Here is a 16,430-nt window from a genome sequence, read left to right as displayed (position 1 = left end):
TTTTGTGGAATGGTTTGTGCAGAACTGGAATTAGATCTTCTTTGAAGGTCTGATATAACTGCACTAAACCCATCTGGTCCTGGGCTTTTTATTTGGTTGGGAGACTATTAATGACTGCTTCTATTTCTTTAGGGGATATGGGACTTTTTAGATCATTAACTTGATCCTGATTTAACTTTGGTACCTGGTATTTGTCTAGAAATTTGTCCATTTCATCCAGGTTTTCCAGTTTTATTGAGTATAGCCTTTTATAGAAGGATCTGATGGTGTTTTAGGTTTCTTCAGGATCTGTCGTTCTGTCTCCCTTTTCATTTCTGATTTTGTTAATTAGGATGCTTTCCCTGTGCCCTCCAGTGAGTCTGGCTAAGGGTTTATCTATCTTCTCGATTTTCTCAAAGAACCAGCTCCTCCTTTGGTTGATTCTTTGAATAGTTCTTGTTTCCACTTGGTTGATTTCGCTCCTGAGTTTGATTACTTCTTGCCGTCTACTCCTCTTGGGTGAATTTGCTTCCTTTTGTTCTAGAGCATTTCGGTGTGTTGTCAAGCTGCTAGTGTGTGCTCTCTGTGGATTCTCTTTGGAGGCACTCAGAGCTATGAGTTTTCCTCTTAGAAATGCTTTCCCAATTCTAAGAAGGGGCACAGTGTCTACACTTTGGTCTTCATTCTTCTTGAGTTTCATGCGTTTAGCAAATTGTATCTTATATCTTGGGTATCCTAAGTTTTGGGCTAATATCCACTTATCAGTGAGTACATATTGTGTGAGTTTCTTTGTGATTGTGTTACCTCACTCAGGATGATGCCCTTCAGGTCTATCCATTTGACTAGCAATTTCATAAATTCATTCTTTTTAATAGCTGAGTAGTACTCCATTGTGTAAATGTACCACATTTTCTGTATCCATTCCTTTGTTGAGGGGCATCTGGGTTCTTTCCAGCTTCTGGCTATTATAAATAAGGCTGCTATGAACATAGTGGAGCATGTATCTTTCTTACCAGTTGGAACATCTTCTGGATATATGCCCAGGAGAGGTATTGCTGTATCCTCCGGTAGTACTATGTAAACACCCATAGAAGGAATTACAGCAACAAAGTTTGGAGCTGTTATGAAAGGATGGACCATCTATAGAGTGCCACATCCAGGGATCCACCCCATAATCACCTTCCAAACGCTCACACCATTGCATACACTCTGAAAGGACCCAGATATAGCTGTCTCTTGTGAGACTATGCTGGGGCCTAGCAAACACATAAGTGTATGCTCACAGTCAGCTATTGGATGGATCACAGGGCCCCCAATGGAGGAGCTAGAGAAAATACCCAAGGAGCTAAAGGGATCTGAAATCCTATATGTGGAACAACGTTATGAACTCACCAGTACCCCGGAGCTCTTGACTCTAGCTGCATATGTATCAAAAGATGACCTAGTCGGCCATCACTGGAAAGAGAGGTCCATTGGACTTGCAAACTTTATATGCCCCAGTACAGGGGAATGCCAAGGCCAAAAAAAAAATGGGAATGGGTGGGTAGGGAAGTGGGGGGAGCACGGGGGACTTTTATGATAACATTGGAAATGTAATTGAGGAAAATACGTAATAAAAAAAATTTAAAAACAAAGAAAAAAAAAAGAAATGATTTCATTGTGTCCCATTAGTTTGTCTTCATTTTCATTAAACTCTAAAAAGTCTTTAATTTCTTTCTTTATTCCTTCCTTGACCAAGGTATCATTGAGAATAGTCTTGTTCAGTTTCCATGTGAATGTTGGTTTTATATTATTTATGTTGTTATTGAAGATCAGCCTTAGTCCATGGTGGTCTGATAGGATAATTGGGACACTTTCAATATTTTTGTATCTGTTGAGGCCTGTTTTGTGACCAATTATATGGTCAATTTTGGAGAAGGTACCATGAGGTGCTGAGAAGAAGGTATATCCTTTTGTTTTAGGATAAAATGTTCTGGAGATATCTGTTAAATTCATTTGTTTCATAACTTCTATTAGTTTCACTGTGTCCCTGTTTAGTTTCTGTTTCCAAGATCTGTCCATTGATGAAAGTGGTGTGTTGAAGTCTCCCACTATTATCGTGTGAGTTGCAATGTGTGCTTTGAGCTTTACAAAGTTTCTTTAATGAATGTGGCTGCCCTTGCATTTGGAGCGTAGATATTCAGAATTGAGAGTTCCTCTTGGAGGATTTTACTGTTGTTGATTATGAAGTGTCCGTCCTTGTCCTTGTCTTTTGATAACTTTCGGTTGGAAGTCGATTTTATTAGATATTAGAATGGCTATTCCAGCTTGTTTCTTCAGACCATTTGCTTGGAAAATTGTTTTCCAGCCTTTCACTCTGAGGTAGTGTCTGTCTTTTTCCCTGAGATGGGTTTCCTGTAAGCAGCAAAATGTTGGGTCCTGTTTGTGTAGCCAGTCTGTTAGTCTATGTCTTTTTATTGGGGAATTGTGTCCATTGATATTAAGAGATATTAAGGAAAAGTAATTGCTGCTTCCTATTATTTTTGTTGTTAGATTTGGCATTCTGTTCTTGTGGCTGTCTTCTTTTTGGTTTGCTGAAGGGTTACTTTCTTGTTTTTTCTAGGGCGTGATTTCCGTCCTTGTATTGTTTATTTTTTCTGTTATTATCCTTTGAAGGGCTGGATTCGTGGAAAGATAATGTATGACTTTGGTTTTGTCATGGAATACTTTGGTTTCTCCATCTATGGTAATTGAGAGTTTGGCTGAGTATAGTAGCCTGGGCTGGCATTTGTGTTCTCTTAGTGTCTGTACAACATCTGTCCAGGATCTTTTGTCTTTCATAGTCTCTGGTGAAAGTATGGTGTAATTCTGATAGACCTGCCTTTTTATGTTATTTGACCTTTTTCCCTTACTGCTTTTAATATTCTATCTTTATTTAGTGCATTTGTTGTTCTCATTATTATGTGTCGAGAGGAATTTCTTTTCTGGTCCAGTCTATTTGGAGTTCTGTAGGCTTCTTGTATGTTCATGGGCATCTCTTTCTTTAGGTTTGGGAAGTTTTCTTCTGTAATTTTGTTGAAGATGTTTGATGGCCCTTTAAGTTGAAAATCTTCATTCTCATCTACTCCTATTATCCGTAGGTTTGGTCTTCTCATTGTGTCCTGGATTTCCTGGATGTTTTGAGTTAGGATCTTTTTGCGTTCTGTATTTTCTTTGATTGTTGTGCCGATGTTCTCTATGGAATCTTCTGCACCTGAGATTCTCTCTTCCATCTTTTGTATTCTGTTGCTGATGCTTGCATCTATGGTTCCAGATTTCTTTCCTAGGGTTTCTATCTCTAGTGTCGCCTCATTTTGGGTTTTCTTTATTGTGTCTACTTTGCTTTTTAGGTCTAGTATGGTTTTGTTCATTTCCATCACTTCTTTGGATGTGTTTTCCTGTTTTTCTTTAAGGACTTCTACCTGTCTGGTTGTGTTTTCTTGTTTTTCTTTAAGGATTTGTAACACTTTATCAGTGTTCTCCTGAATTTCTTAAGTGAGTTATTAAAGTCCTTCTTGATGTCCTCTACCATCATCATGAGATATGCTTTTAAATCCTTGTCTAGCTTTTCAGGTGTGTTGGGGTTGCCCAGGACTGGGTGAGGTGGGAGTGCTACGTTCTGATGATGGTGAGTAGTCTTAGCTTCTGTCAGTAAGATTCTTATGTTTGCCTCTCGCCATCTGGTAATCTCTGGAATCAGTTGTTGTAGTTGTCTCTGGTTAGAGCTTGTTCCTCTTGTAATTCTGTTAGTCTCTATCAGCAAACCTGGGAGAGTAGATTTCTCCTGAGTTTCACTGGTCAGAGCACTCTCTGCAGGCAAGCTCTCCTCTTGCAGGGAAGGTGCCCAGATATCTGGAGTTCGAACCTGTCTCCTGGCAGAAGTTGTGTTCCACTCACCAGAGGTCCTAAGATCCCATGGAGAGTGCTCTGGGGACCTTAGGAGTGTCCGAAGACTCTGGGCCTAAGGTGACCCGGCTTGCTGTTGTCTTAAGAAGATGAAAGCTTGACTTACAGTTTTGTTTATATATTGTCAAGGACAAAGGTATGAAAGGCCATTCCAAGCATATAACAGCTGCAGAAAGTCATACAACAAAATGATTGTGGCTGACGAACTGAACTAGTAAGGATAGGAGCCAGATCCACAGGTGTTGATAGGAAAAAGTTCAACAGAAATGGGAGTAAATGAAAGCTATAGATGTGGGTAGAATGTAAATTCTTATTAAAAACAATGACAGCAGTATATCTGAGTGTGCCTTTATTTGCTGTATAGTGTCAACAGTTCTCAGACTGATCCCACAAAATGCTGATGTTCTCCTGTGAATGCAAAACAAAAATGTTAAGCTTCTGTGTTGTATACCACGACAATTAGGTTGTGTGTGTGTGTGTGTGTGTGTGTGTGTGTGTGTGTGTGTGTGTGTGTGTTTATGTTAACATACAGGTGAAGGACCTAAGGTTTGGAGGTGACATAGCATAAGCAAATACGATGCCAGCCAGAGGAGGAGAAGTCCAACTGAATGAGCTCCAAACTCAATGTTTTTTGTCATGCTTTATTACATTTATAAATACTCATGTATATTGAACCATGAGTCAGCAAGTAGAAAAGAAGGTTGTAGATCCTAAAAATCAACAATAAAATGATAATACTCAAAGCTATTGTAACAACTGGTAATAAAGGCCACATGGCTTATCCATGCTTACTATTTTGTAAATGCTAATGGAGAATTTTCTTTCTAGTGCTTGGATGTGCTGTAATAATATAATAAATATTACTAATTAAATCAAGTGATCCCATATGCTTGTTGTTAAACCTGAATGAATGAATGAATGAATGAATGAATGGATAGATGAATGAATGAATGAATGTAATATAGGACAGGCACCAGACACATTTGGAAACTACATCAACAACAAAAAATCTCACAACACTGTAAACTTGGTCTTAGATTGAATGGGCAGCACATAGCTCTGCAGTACATCATATTCAATGCTATGTTCTTCTGGATTATGTCCAAGAGAGGCCATTAGAAACTTAAGCATGTTTCAGTATCTTCAGATTTCCTGAGATAATTAGTTACTTCTGAAATTAGAAGTAATCAGTCTTAATTTTTCCATTGTACTGGTTAGAGTTTTTGTCAACTTTCCACAATATAGTGTAGTACCAAGGAAGTGTCCATGAACCCTGAAAGACCAATTAGGAGCCAATCCAATGCAATCAGACCAGGGTCTGTACTCATAAACTCTGGCTTGGGCTTAACTCACTGCCGAACCATAGGTCCATTCCAATAGAGAAAAGCCATGAAAACTCCTTGAGACAAGGTTTTATAGAAAATGCTAAGCAAAGGGTGAATGTTCCTAGCCTGGCAAGCATCTAATTGGAGTGCTACTGTGGCCTTTAGCATAATTGGCTGGTGCTGGGAGCCAAACCATAAACTTAACTTCTGCTTTCCTCCTAATTGGTGGTTGTTAGGCTGGCATGGGCTTTTAACCTGAAGGCTCAGATTTGTTGGAGATTAGCCTGAAAAGTGGTGCTCACTGCTGGATTTGTTGGGGGAGAATAACCTGAAGATGCAGGTCATGTTGGAGTAGCCTGGAAACTGGAGCGAGGTTCATGTTTTGTTGGGGGGGGGGGGTAACAGAAGCTAGGTACCTGCCTGTTACTTTGCTTGAGTTTAAACTTAGGTCAGGGTTTCTAAGATGGAGTCTAGCAACAAAAATTTGGTCATTCAATAGGTTATCTGTGAAGAGGGAATTACAATTGAGAAATTTTGCACAGTAAAATGGTCATCTTACCAAAAGAAATCAGCAGATTTTAAGCAATTCCTACCATTTTGTTTGTTTGTTTGTTTGTTTGAGACAGGGTTTCTCTGTGTAGCCCTAGTTTTCCTGGAACTCATTCTGTAGACCAGGCTGGCCTTGAACTCAGAAATCTGCCTGCTTCTGACTCCCAAGTGCTGGGATTAAAGGTGTGTGTCATCACTGCCTGGCTACCACCATAATTTCAACACAATTCTTTACAGACATAAAAAGAGCAAGTCTCAACTTCACATGGAAATACGAAAACCCAGGAGAGCTAAAACAATCCTGTATAAATAAAAAAAACCCAAACATTTGGAGGTATTACCATTCCTGATTTCAAGCTGTGCTACAGAGATATCATAAGAAAAACTACATGGTATTTGTATGTAAACAGACAGGTTAATCAATAGAATTGAATTGAAGACCCATAAATCCACAGACCTATGGAACTTGACTTTTGACAAAGAAGCCAAAACCATACAGTGGAGAAAATAGAGGACCTTCAAAAAATTGTGCAGTTTAACTAAATGTCTGCATATAGAAGAATGCAAGTCTAAGTGGATCAAGGACCTCCACATAAAACCAGATATGCTGAGTGTAATACAAGAGTTAGTGGGAAAGAACCTAGAACACATTGGCACAGGAGAAAATTTCCTGAACACCAATATCTCATGCTCTACGATCAACAATTGACAAATGGGACTTCATAAAATTGCAAAACTTCTGTATGGCAAAGGACACTGTCAATAGGACAAAATAGCAACCTACAGATTGGGAAAGACCTTCACCAACCCTACATCCCATAGAGGGCTAATATCCAAAATATACAAAGAACTCAATTGGACTCCAAGGAATGAAATAACACTATTAAAAATGGGGTATAGACGGGGCCTAGCAAACACATAAGTGGATGCTCACAGTCAGCTATTGGATGGATCACAGGGCCCCCAATAAAGGAGCTAGAGAAAATACCCAAGGAGCTAAAGGGATCTGCAACCCTATAGATGGAACAACATTATGAACTAACCAGTACCCCAGAGCTCTTGACTCTAGCTGCATATGTATCAAAAGATGGCCTAGTCGGCCATCACTGGAAAGAGAGGCCCATTGGACTTGCAAACTTTATATGCCCCAGTACAGGGGCATATAAAGGATCTGTTGTTATGTCTTCCTTTTCATTTCTGATTGTGTTAATTAGGGTGGTGTCCCTGTGCCCTCTAGTGAGTCTGGCTAAGGGTTTATCTATCTTGTTGATTTTCTCAAAGAACCAGCTCCTCGTTTTGTTGATTCTTTGAATAGTTCTTCTTGTTTCCACTTGGTTGATTTCACCCCTGAGTTTGATTATTTCCTGCAGTCTACTCCTCTTGGGTGTATTCTAGAGCTTTTAGGTGTGTTGTCAAGCTGCTAGTATATGTTCTCTCTGGTTTCTTTTTGGAGACACTCAGAGCTATGAGTTTTCCTCTTAGAAATGCTTTCATTGTGTCCCATAAGTTTGGGTATGTTGTGGCTTCATTTTCATTAAACTCTAAAAAGTCTTTAATTTCTTTCTTTATTCCTTCCTTGACCAAGGTATCTTTCAACAGAGTGTTGTTCAGTTTCCACATGAATTTTGGTTTCTATTATTTATGCTGTTATTGAAGATCAGCATTAGTCCATGTGCACCCCCTTTTTAAAAATAGGGTTATTTGATTTTTCTGGAGTCAGCTTCCTGATTTCTTTGTATATATTGGATATTAGTCCCCTATCAGGTTATCCGTACCCCCCAGAGCTTCTGTCTCTAGTTGTATATGTAGCAGAGCATGGCCTAGTAGGCTATCAATGGGAGGAGCGGCCCCTGGTTTTGCAAAGATTATATGCCCCAGTACAGGGGAATGTCAGGGCCAGGAAGCAGGGGTGGATTGGTTGGGGAGCAGGCCCAGGGGGGGGGGATAGGGGACATTGGTGATAGCATTTGAAATGTAAATGAAGAAAATATCTAATAAAAATGAAAAAAAAAAAGGAAAAATATCCACTAACTGGACCACCCAGAACTCCCAGGGACTAAAATACCAACCAAAAGTACACATAGAGGGAGCCAAGACTTCACATACATATGTAGTAGAGGGTAGTTTTATCTATGCCCCAGCATAGGGGGATGCTAGAGGGGTGAGGCAGGAGTGGGCAAATGGGCAGTGTAGCATCATCATAAAGCAAAAGAAAGAGTGGTGAAGTGAGATGGGATGGGGGGTTGTGGAGGGGCAATTGGGAAGAGGGATATCATTTGAAATGTAAACAAATGAAATTACTAATATAAAAAGAAGTAAAAAAAAAGAAAGATGCAAATAGATCTGTACATATCATTCTGCACAAAACTCAAGTCCAAGTGGACTAAAAACCTCAACATAAAACCAGATACACTAAACTCCATAGACAATAAAGTGCGATTAACTAATCCAGTTAATCTTGAACAAACTGGTACAAGAGACAACTTCCTGAACAGAACACTAATAGCACAGTCACTAAGATCAAAAATTAATAAATGGGACCTCATGAAATGAAAAACCTTCTGTAAGGCAAAGATCACTATCAATAAGTCAAAAGTGCAGATTACAGAATGGGAAAAGATCTTCATCAACCCTATATGTGACAGAAGACTAACACCCAAAATATATAAAAAACTCAAGAATTGGACTCCAATAAACCAACACATTAAAAGAGGGGCACAGAACTAAAAAGAGAATTACCAGCTAAGAGTCTCTAATGGCAGAGAAGCACATAAAGAAAATTTCGATGTCCTTAGTTATCAATGAAGTGAAAATTACAGTGGTACTGAGATTCTATCTTATACCAATCAGATGGCTAAGATCAAAACCTCAAGTGACAGGATATGGTTCATTGTTGGTCAGATTGGAAACTTGTACAACCATTTCGGAAATCAATAAGGCAGTTTCATAAAAAAAAATTGGAAATAGTTCTATCTCAAGATCCAACTATACCACTCTTGGCATATATCCAAAAGATGCTTCACCATACCCAAGGACACTTGCTTAACTATGCTCATAGCAACTCTATTCCTATTAGCTAGAAACTGGAAATAGCTCATAGATGTACATTTACACAATGGGATGCAACTCAGCTATTAAAAAGAAGGAGGCGGTATTTATAAGCAACAGATGGAACTAGAAAATATTGTCCTGAATGAGGAAACCTCTACTGGAAAGACATGCATGGTATGTACTCACTCATAAGTGGATATTAACTATTAAGTGTAGGATAACCATACTACAATCCACAGACACAAAGAAGCTAATAGGAGAGCTGAAAGGATGATTCAGAAGGGGAAATAAAATAGACATTAGAAGTGGATGGAGAGATGGAACTGGGTGGCAGAGATAGTATTGAGAGGAACTGGGGTGGCAGTTAGCTATGTGGAGAGCAGAGGTAGGGGTTGAGAGAGCTGGGAGAGATAAAGAAAATCTGTGTGTGTGTGGGGGGGAGCAACTCTGGGACAAGATGCAGATCTCTGGAGGCATCTGGGAGGATATAGGGATGACCTTAGCTAAGACTCCTAGCAGTGGAGGATATGGGTCCTCAAATGGCCACCTTCTGTGGCCAGGCAGGACTTCTGGTGAAGGGATAAAGACAGTAACCCAAACCCTTTGACCCCAAAAGTTCCTTGCCTCCAAGATGTTCCTGTGACGTTATTAACGATACTCTGCTCTGCTTTCTGAAAGGAGCCTAGCACAACTGTCATCTGAGAGGTTTCATTAAACAGCTGATAGAAACATGAAGAAACCCACAGCCAAACATTAGACAAAGTTCATGGTGTATATGGGAGTGTCGGGAGAAGGATCGAGAGAGTTGGAGGAGTAACAGACAACATAAAATGACCTACAGAGCCAACCTAGGCCCATGGGGGCTCAGAGGGACTGAACCATCAACCAAAGAGCATTCACGTAGGTCCTCTACACATATGTAGCACATGAACAGCTTGGTTTTCATGTGGATCTCCCAAAAGTTGGAGTAGGATTTGTATCAGGCTGTGACTAAGTTGCCTGCCTTTGTATCTCCTTCCTCTTGCTGGTTTGACTCATGTGGCCTCAGTGGGAGAGGAGGAGCTTAGTCCTGCTGAGATTTGGTGTTCAAGGATCAGGTGCTGCCCAAGGAAGGCATCCTTTTCTCTGAACAATAGGGAAGGGCGTAGTGAGAGGAGGGATTTGTAAAAGTGGGACTAGGAAGAGAGGATGGAGATGGGGCTGGGATCTAGATGAAAATTATCTAAATAAATTACTGGCAAAAAGAAAAGAAAAGCTAAGCAAGCTATGGGGAATGACCACTAAGCAACTCTCCTTGATATTTGTCTCAGTTTCTGCCTCCAGGTTTATGTTCTTCATGAGTTCCTGCCTTGGCTTTTCTCAAGGATTTATAAGCTAATAAGCCTTTTCCTCTCCTACTTGCTTTTGGGTAATATGATTATCACAATGATAGGAAGAAAATAAAGAAGCCACTTGAATGCAAAATGCCAGTGCCACCTGCACACCTTCAACTGAACTTGTTGAATTTCTAGAAAATATGCCTGGTAGGAAGAATCAGAAAGACAAATATGATTTTTGTTATAATTGAGCTTGCCTTTTATGGAAGGCATTCTTTTTTTTTTAAAATAACATTTTGTAGTTTTAGAGACAGAAAGTTTCAGAAAGTATTGAGTAATTAAAAAAAATAAATAAAACTGCTCAAATAACAAATTTCTTTCTGACTGCTTCAGATTGTGTTTGAGCTGTAGAAAAAGCAAAGAGGGAATTAAAGTTTGCATTTGTTGTTTTAAATACTGTTTTGAGGCAAATTTCAGGCATAACACTTATTGACTGTATAATGAACTGAGGAATTCTTCTCAGCTGTATTTAGCGTATTACAAGAGGCAACCTGACAGCCTTGCCTTCTACTGAGATGGTTCAACTTTTGATCTTAAAATAATAGGAAGGTTCTATTTTCCCAAGAGTCAGTTATTTTGAGCATCGAAGAGTTCAGTGGCAGTTCAAAATGCCAACCAATTACATTTTGACAGAAAAACATGACAAAGAATAATTTCCAAAAGTTAATTGTATCTTCTAAGATACAAAACAGCTGGTTTCATTAGTATATAAATCACATTTCATAGAATCCATACAACTCAGGAGTTAAGAAACCAGATTATATTGAATAAGGACATCAAGTGCACATATATTTAATGCAAAGAGAAGGTACCTAGTATTTCATAGGACAGTCAAAGAACTTGGAGATAACATTAAAAAATCTTAACCAAATAGCTTTGTCTCTTTAAAAGTCATAGTTTTTTTTTTACTTAATTAATTAATTAATTAATTGTCTGTCTCTCTCTCTCTCTCTCTCTGTGTGTGTGTGTGTGTGTGTGTGTGTGTGTGTGTGTGTATGCATGTGTGTATGTGTGTGTGTGCGTGCACATAACAAAGTTCACATGGTAGGCGTTCACAACTTTCAGGGGTTGGCTTTCTTCTTCCAGATTTTTGTGGGTTCTGAGTATTAAACTCAGGTAATTAGACTCCTGTGGCATGCACCTTATTCTCTGAACCATCTTGTAGACCCCCAAATTATATGTCTTCTTTGAAGACATTGTACATAATTTCTATTGGGAGCAAATATTTCTTACTGACTTCGGATTATTTCCTATAAAAAAAATAGAAGGAACAGTCTTGGATTTTTCTACCCGCTTTCCCTTCAGTGTCTCAAGATAAATTACAGTTTCATGAGATTCCTAAATTGATAGACAATAGCCTGAATGTGACCTGTTCAACTCTTTTCTTTGTTCATTAGAAAAGATGCTGCAAAACCTTCTAGGTACTCTGTGGCAAAGCCTTGCTGAAGAGCTAATTGGTTGCTGGTAAAGCCTGTCAGGAATAAGTACCTTTTGGGTATTCTTCAATTAGGAGATAAATTCAGAATGTGCTCATCTGCTTATAATTTTATTTTAATTTTCAATTATTTTAGACTACAGTGAATCTTATTTAAATCTTCAAGAATAGTATTCTATGACTTATAGTTCAATTATGAGACTCAAATATCCTGATGAATATAAAGCATGCATAAATTCAAATCTCCATAGAATCATGTGCCTCTTTATTTCTAGCTATACACTTTATTACTAAAAGTCAATTATCAAAAGCAGAAGTATTGGCAATAGGATCAGACTGACTCTTTAAAATTCTGAAGCATCCATGGTGTATTTTCAAATTGTCTCAGACTCTGAGGAAATGTGCTATTGTCTGTCCATAGATCCCCAAAGGGCTCATTTAGATTTCTCAGAAATTTTCACATTTAGATTGTGGTCATTTAAAAGTTTTGTTGGCATTTTATTTACTAGTGCTTGAAAATATGATAATTTGGGAAGGAAATCTTTATTAAGATATATGAGACAAAAATCTTTGTAGAAGAGCCCGTTGAATCTTTTCTTGCAAAAGAGAAGAGACAGAGAGAGTAGGTCACAGAAGAAAATGAAAAGAGAGGCACAGGTTGCTGGGATGCATCTGCAAACCCAAAGAACAATAGGACTAATGACAAATATCAGAAGGTGGCAAGAGGCAGCAAAGGATTCTGCTTTCAGTTTTCAGAGGGAGTGATGAATGTAGTCCAAATTTCACTAACACCTGGGAAGGCTTATTGCCTTCCAAACAGTGAGAAAATTAATTGCTTTCCCTTAAAAAGCCATCTAGTTTGAAATACTTTATGACCAATGTTCTACAGAATAAGGCTCACACATCCAGGGCTGGAAAACTTAGGCAAAGCTTTCCATGGTCCACTAAAGAGACAATTGATTATTCTTACCATAGTTCATTGTCTAACCTGGTACTATGTGCATACATCAGTTACACAACAACACTATCCTTTTCTGTCTCATGTTCTCCAATACTGCTAAGCTCAGTGTTTCAATATTTGAACTAGGATCAAATGTTAGCAGTGTTATGCCCTGTGTTAGTCTTTCTTTCAAGAAGAAGAATCATAGGACTAAGAGTGGATATCTAAATGAAGCGTATATGTAGGCTGACTTTAAACCTCAGGAATAAATCAAAGTGAGTTGAAGTAATCTAGATCATTACTCAGTATGACATCACTTTGCTTGTGTGTATTATTAAATTCATCATATTATTTAAGGACCATATCTGAAGTTCTATTGCTTACAAAGCCAGGGTGGCAGACCCTGGAAGAATGGAGGGCAGGAGAGCTGTAGTTGGGACATATTATATGAGAGAAGAATCAATGAAAAAAATTAAAAAGCCCATAGCATGTAAAGGCTGAAAGAGCTATATTTCTCTGAGTAGAGCCTTAACCATTTAACTTAACCTTCAGGGTTTAATCTCATCAAATTCATTGACTAGATATATCTTAGGCATAAGTTTTGGTCACCTTTAATCAGCTCAGTGTCTATACATCTATTACTCATGGATTTTGTCCATATCTCTAGATGATGTCACTTTTTTTTTCGATCTAGAAATCTCCCAGACCTTTGTACATAAATACAACCTTCAGTGCCACAGTCATCAATCCTGTCCTTCATGCAAACCCTGCTAATTATTGTAATCAATACCAAGCATTTGACATATTCTGATTGTGCAGCTCTTATTCCTCAACCATCTTCATAAGGAGAGCAAGCAGATGGCAAAAAATAGCCTTATACTGCAACAATATTCTTAGCTCCTTGAGGTTAGGTATCTATTATGTGAATTCAAAGGGTTGTTATTTTCTTCAGTGCATAGGAGAGTGAAATGTACAGTAGATGACAGATAAAACTTGAACTTGACTTGGTGACAAAGAAATTCAATAAATGTACTCATCCAGTTTTCAAATCCATGATCTGTATAAATCATGGGATTCAGTTATTCTAGAAGATATGTACAAATCTCAAGCAGTCCTTGAAAACAGAAAAAATAGAGAGGAGTTAATATCACTAAAATATTGACTCGTGTTGTGAATAAATATGGAGCCATTTACATCTAATCATTTTAATTCTCAGAGTAGCTTTGAGATCATTATTCTCAATTTCAAAACCAGGAAAAAAAGAAAACAGGGAGCATCTTGCAGTAACCAGATTTGGCAAAGATCATTATGTAATATTATTCTTCATCTTCCAGAAAATCATGTATGATGGAGGAGAGCAGAATATCTTGAGGATCAGACCTAGACGACACTATTGATTTCTCCGTGGAGGTTAAAGTTAGCAATAAAAAGTAAATTATGAACAGCCAACCATCACATGCCTATGATAGAGCAATAAAAATCATCTTATGTTGAACAGTGCTTTCCCAAAGCATGAAAAGCAAGCAGTAAGGTTGCTTCTTGCAAAATATTAAGGGGTAGGAGTGGAGAAGAAGCACACAAAAAAAGATTTTCTATAAAAGAATAACATACATTCTTCTATTAAAGAAAGAGTAATGTCTCCTTGAATGAGCTTTATTTCCTATGGTAAGTATGCTCTGTAAAATAAAACTACTTAGTGGTTAGCCTACAAACTAACCTTTGAACATTGATTATAAAAAAGCAAGTCTGTTCATTTCATTTATTTCATTTACTTTACATTTTTAATTCCATGGCTTTTATGAGAAGACTTCAGAAAAGATCTTATTTTGATTATAAGTGCTTTAGGGAATACAAGATATGAATTCCCCAAATTCTTGCTGAAGGATGATCTTAAAAAGTTTAAGAATGTTAAGGACCCTAAAGACATATGGTAAAAAAAATATCATCCATGTCCTGGCTTAAGAAGCTTATACAAATTATTATGGAGAATTTTATACATGGATATAGTATATTTAAATAAATTCAACCGCTCATTTCCTTCCCTCCAATTCTTTCCCTAGATACCCTAACACTTTTCCATACCAACTTCACTTTCTTGTTCTCTCTCTCTCTCTCTCTCTCTCTCTCTCTCTCTCTCTCTGTCTCTCTCTCTCTCTCTGTCTCTCTCTCTCTCTCTGTCTCTCCGTGTGTGTGTGTGTGTGTGTGTGTGTGTGTGTGTGTGTGTGTGCGATCCAATTAGTTCTATCTCTACATGTGCATGTATGTAGGGTCATCTGCTGGGTAACTTCTTAGGAGATGCATTCTTGGTGAACACTGACATTTCCTCTCCAAGCAGCCATTCATTGTCACTGGCTATGACTTTTAAATGTTATACCCTTATCCACTGTTCAATAAACAATAAAGCTCACTGAATGGGCATTAACAGCTGAGGAACATGAATCTTACTTTCAGAGGTGCTGATTGCCTAGGTTTGGGATGGTTTTTTGTACTTGTAAGGAAGAATATGTAACGAACTGATTAGCAATGTTTTTTGGTTCAGCACAATAATAGGTTCCTTCTGAATGCAAATCTATCCACCAAATGGGTTAAAACCCAAATACTTTAAATAAAGTCAACTACAATTTTTTAAAAGATGTAGGGATAATGAAAATAGGTTATATTTAACTCTTGGCCATACTTCTCTAGACATTAGTTGTTCACTCAAAATATGAAAATATATAAATGCTGACTTTATGATACTGTTATGAAAAATTAAAACATTCATATTATGTATTTCTTTGTAGTTCTAGATATTGAACCCAAGGACTTGCCAGACAATTTTATCACTTATGTTCACCCCAGGTCCAGACTTTGTATTTATAAGTTCTTACTATCTGACAATGGAAAAAACAAGTAGAGGTCACACAGTGAAACATGATCAGAGTAAACCCTGATTCTTGCAAGTCAAAAGCTGTCCCATGTCTTTTCCTAATCCACATCATATTCCTCAACTTTTGCCAGCCATGGAACACACCAACTTTCTTGTGTGGAAACCCAGACAGAAAACTGATGAGCAGTTTATTTCAGTTTTAAAACTCTCCAAGTTTCAGATTTTAAAGGGAGATAAAGGGTGATTTCTGGAGCCTTTGATTTAAGGCATTATTGGTAATCAAAATGTGAATTATCTACTACATAGACATCATAAATGAATCTGCTTTCCATGAACATTTAACTACAAAATAACTCATCTGAAAAGAAAATGTCTTGCTGAAACATGTGAAATAAAGGTAGATAATCATGAGAGGAGATTTCAGCAAAGACCAATGGTAGTAAGTGACAAAAGGTTTGCGTTTGTAGAGTGTATGTGAGACTTAAAAGCCAATCTAAAGGGGAAGACAAAGGCTGCCTTGATGTAATTGAAATGGCTTTTTAAATTTTCAGATACAGTTAAATAAAACAAGAGTAACATAGAGGAAAATGGAGAGAGAGTGAGTGAGGGAGAAGGAGTTGGAGATGGAGAAGAAGAGGGGAGAGTGAGATTTTAGATGAATTAGAAGAATGAAAACAGTACTGTAGCCAATAATTACTAATGCATTATGTAGGTACTGCTTTGATATTCCTTTATGATAACACAACAAGGTAGGTTTTTGTGCCTCATTTGCAAAGGGGAATTGATATATATGTATATATGTTTTAATGTGCTTATTTATCTAGTAATTGACAGAGCTGGAACTAAAATATGAGGTCATTTGGTAGAGTCAAATTCTACCAGAATGCCTCACTCCCTCCGTTTTGTAATAACCTCTTTTATTTTCTCCCACTTGCTGACCCTTAATAAAATAGATTCTCACTATGGAACATTTTTTTTTCTT

At 37.8% G+C, this 16,430-nt stretch overlaps 1 long non-coding RNA gene across 1 annotated transcript in view; it reads right to left on the bottom strand.

The window, feature by feature from the left end:
• Positions 1-3,008: 3,008 nt before the first annotated feature.
• Gm39903 overlaps positions 3,009-16,430 on the bottom strand; it is a 69,797-nt gene continuing 56,375 nt past the window's right edge. Inside the window, exon 4 of the long non-coding RNA XR_866637.2 lies at positions 3,009-4,311. This is a non-coding gene — a long non-coding RNA (predicted gene, 39903). The remainder of the gene's footprint in view (positions 4,312-16,430) is intronic.

This window comes from Mus musculus, chromosome 2, assembly GCF_000001635.26.
Source record: "Mus musculus strain C57BL/6J chromosome 2, GRCm38.p6 C57BL/6J".
Lineage (NCBI taxonomy): Eukaryota > Metazoa > Chordata > Mammalia > Rodentia > Muridae > Mus > Mus musculus.
Note: the sequence above shows the minus strand (reverse complement) of the source record. Positions and strands in the feature narration are given on the sequence as shown.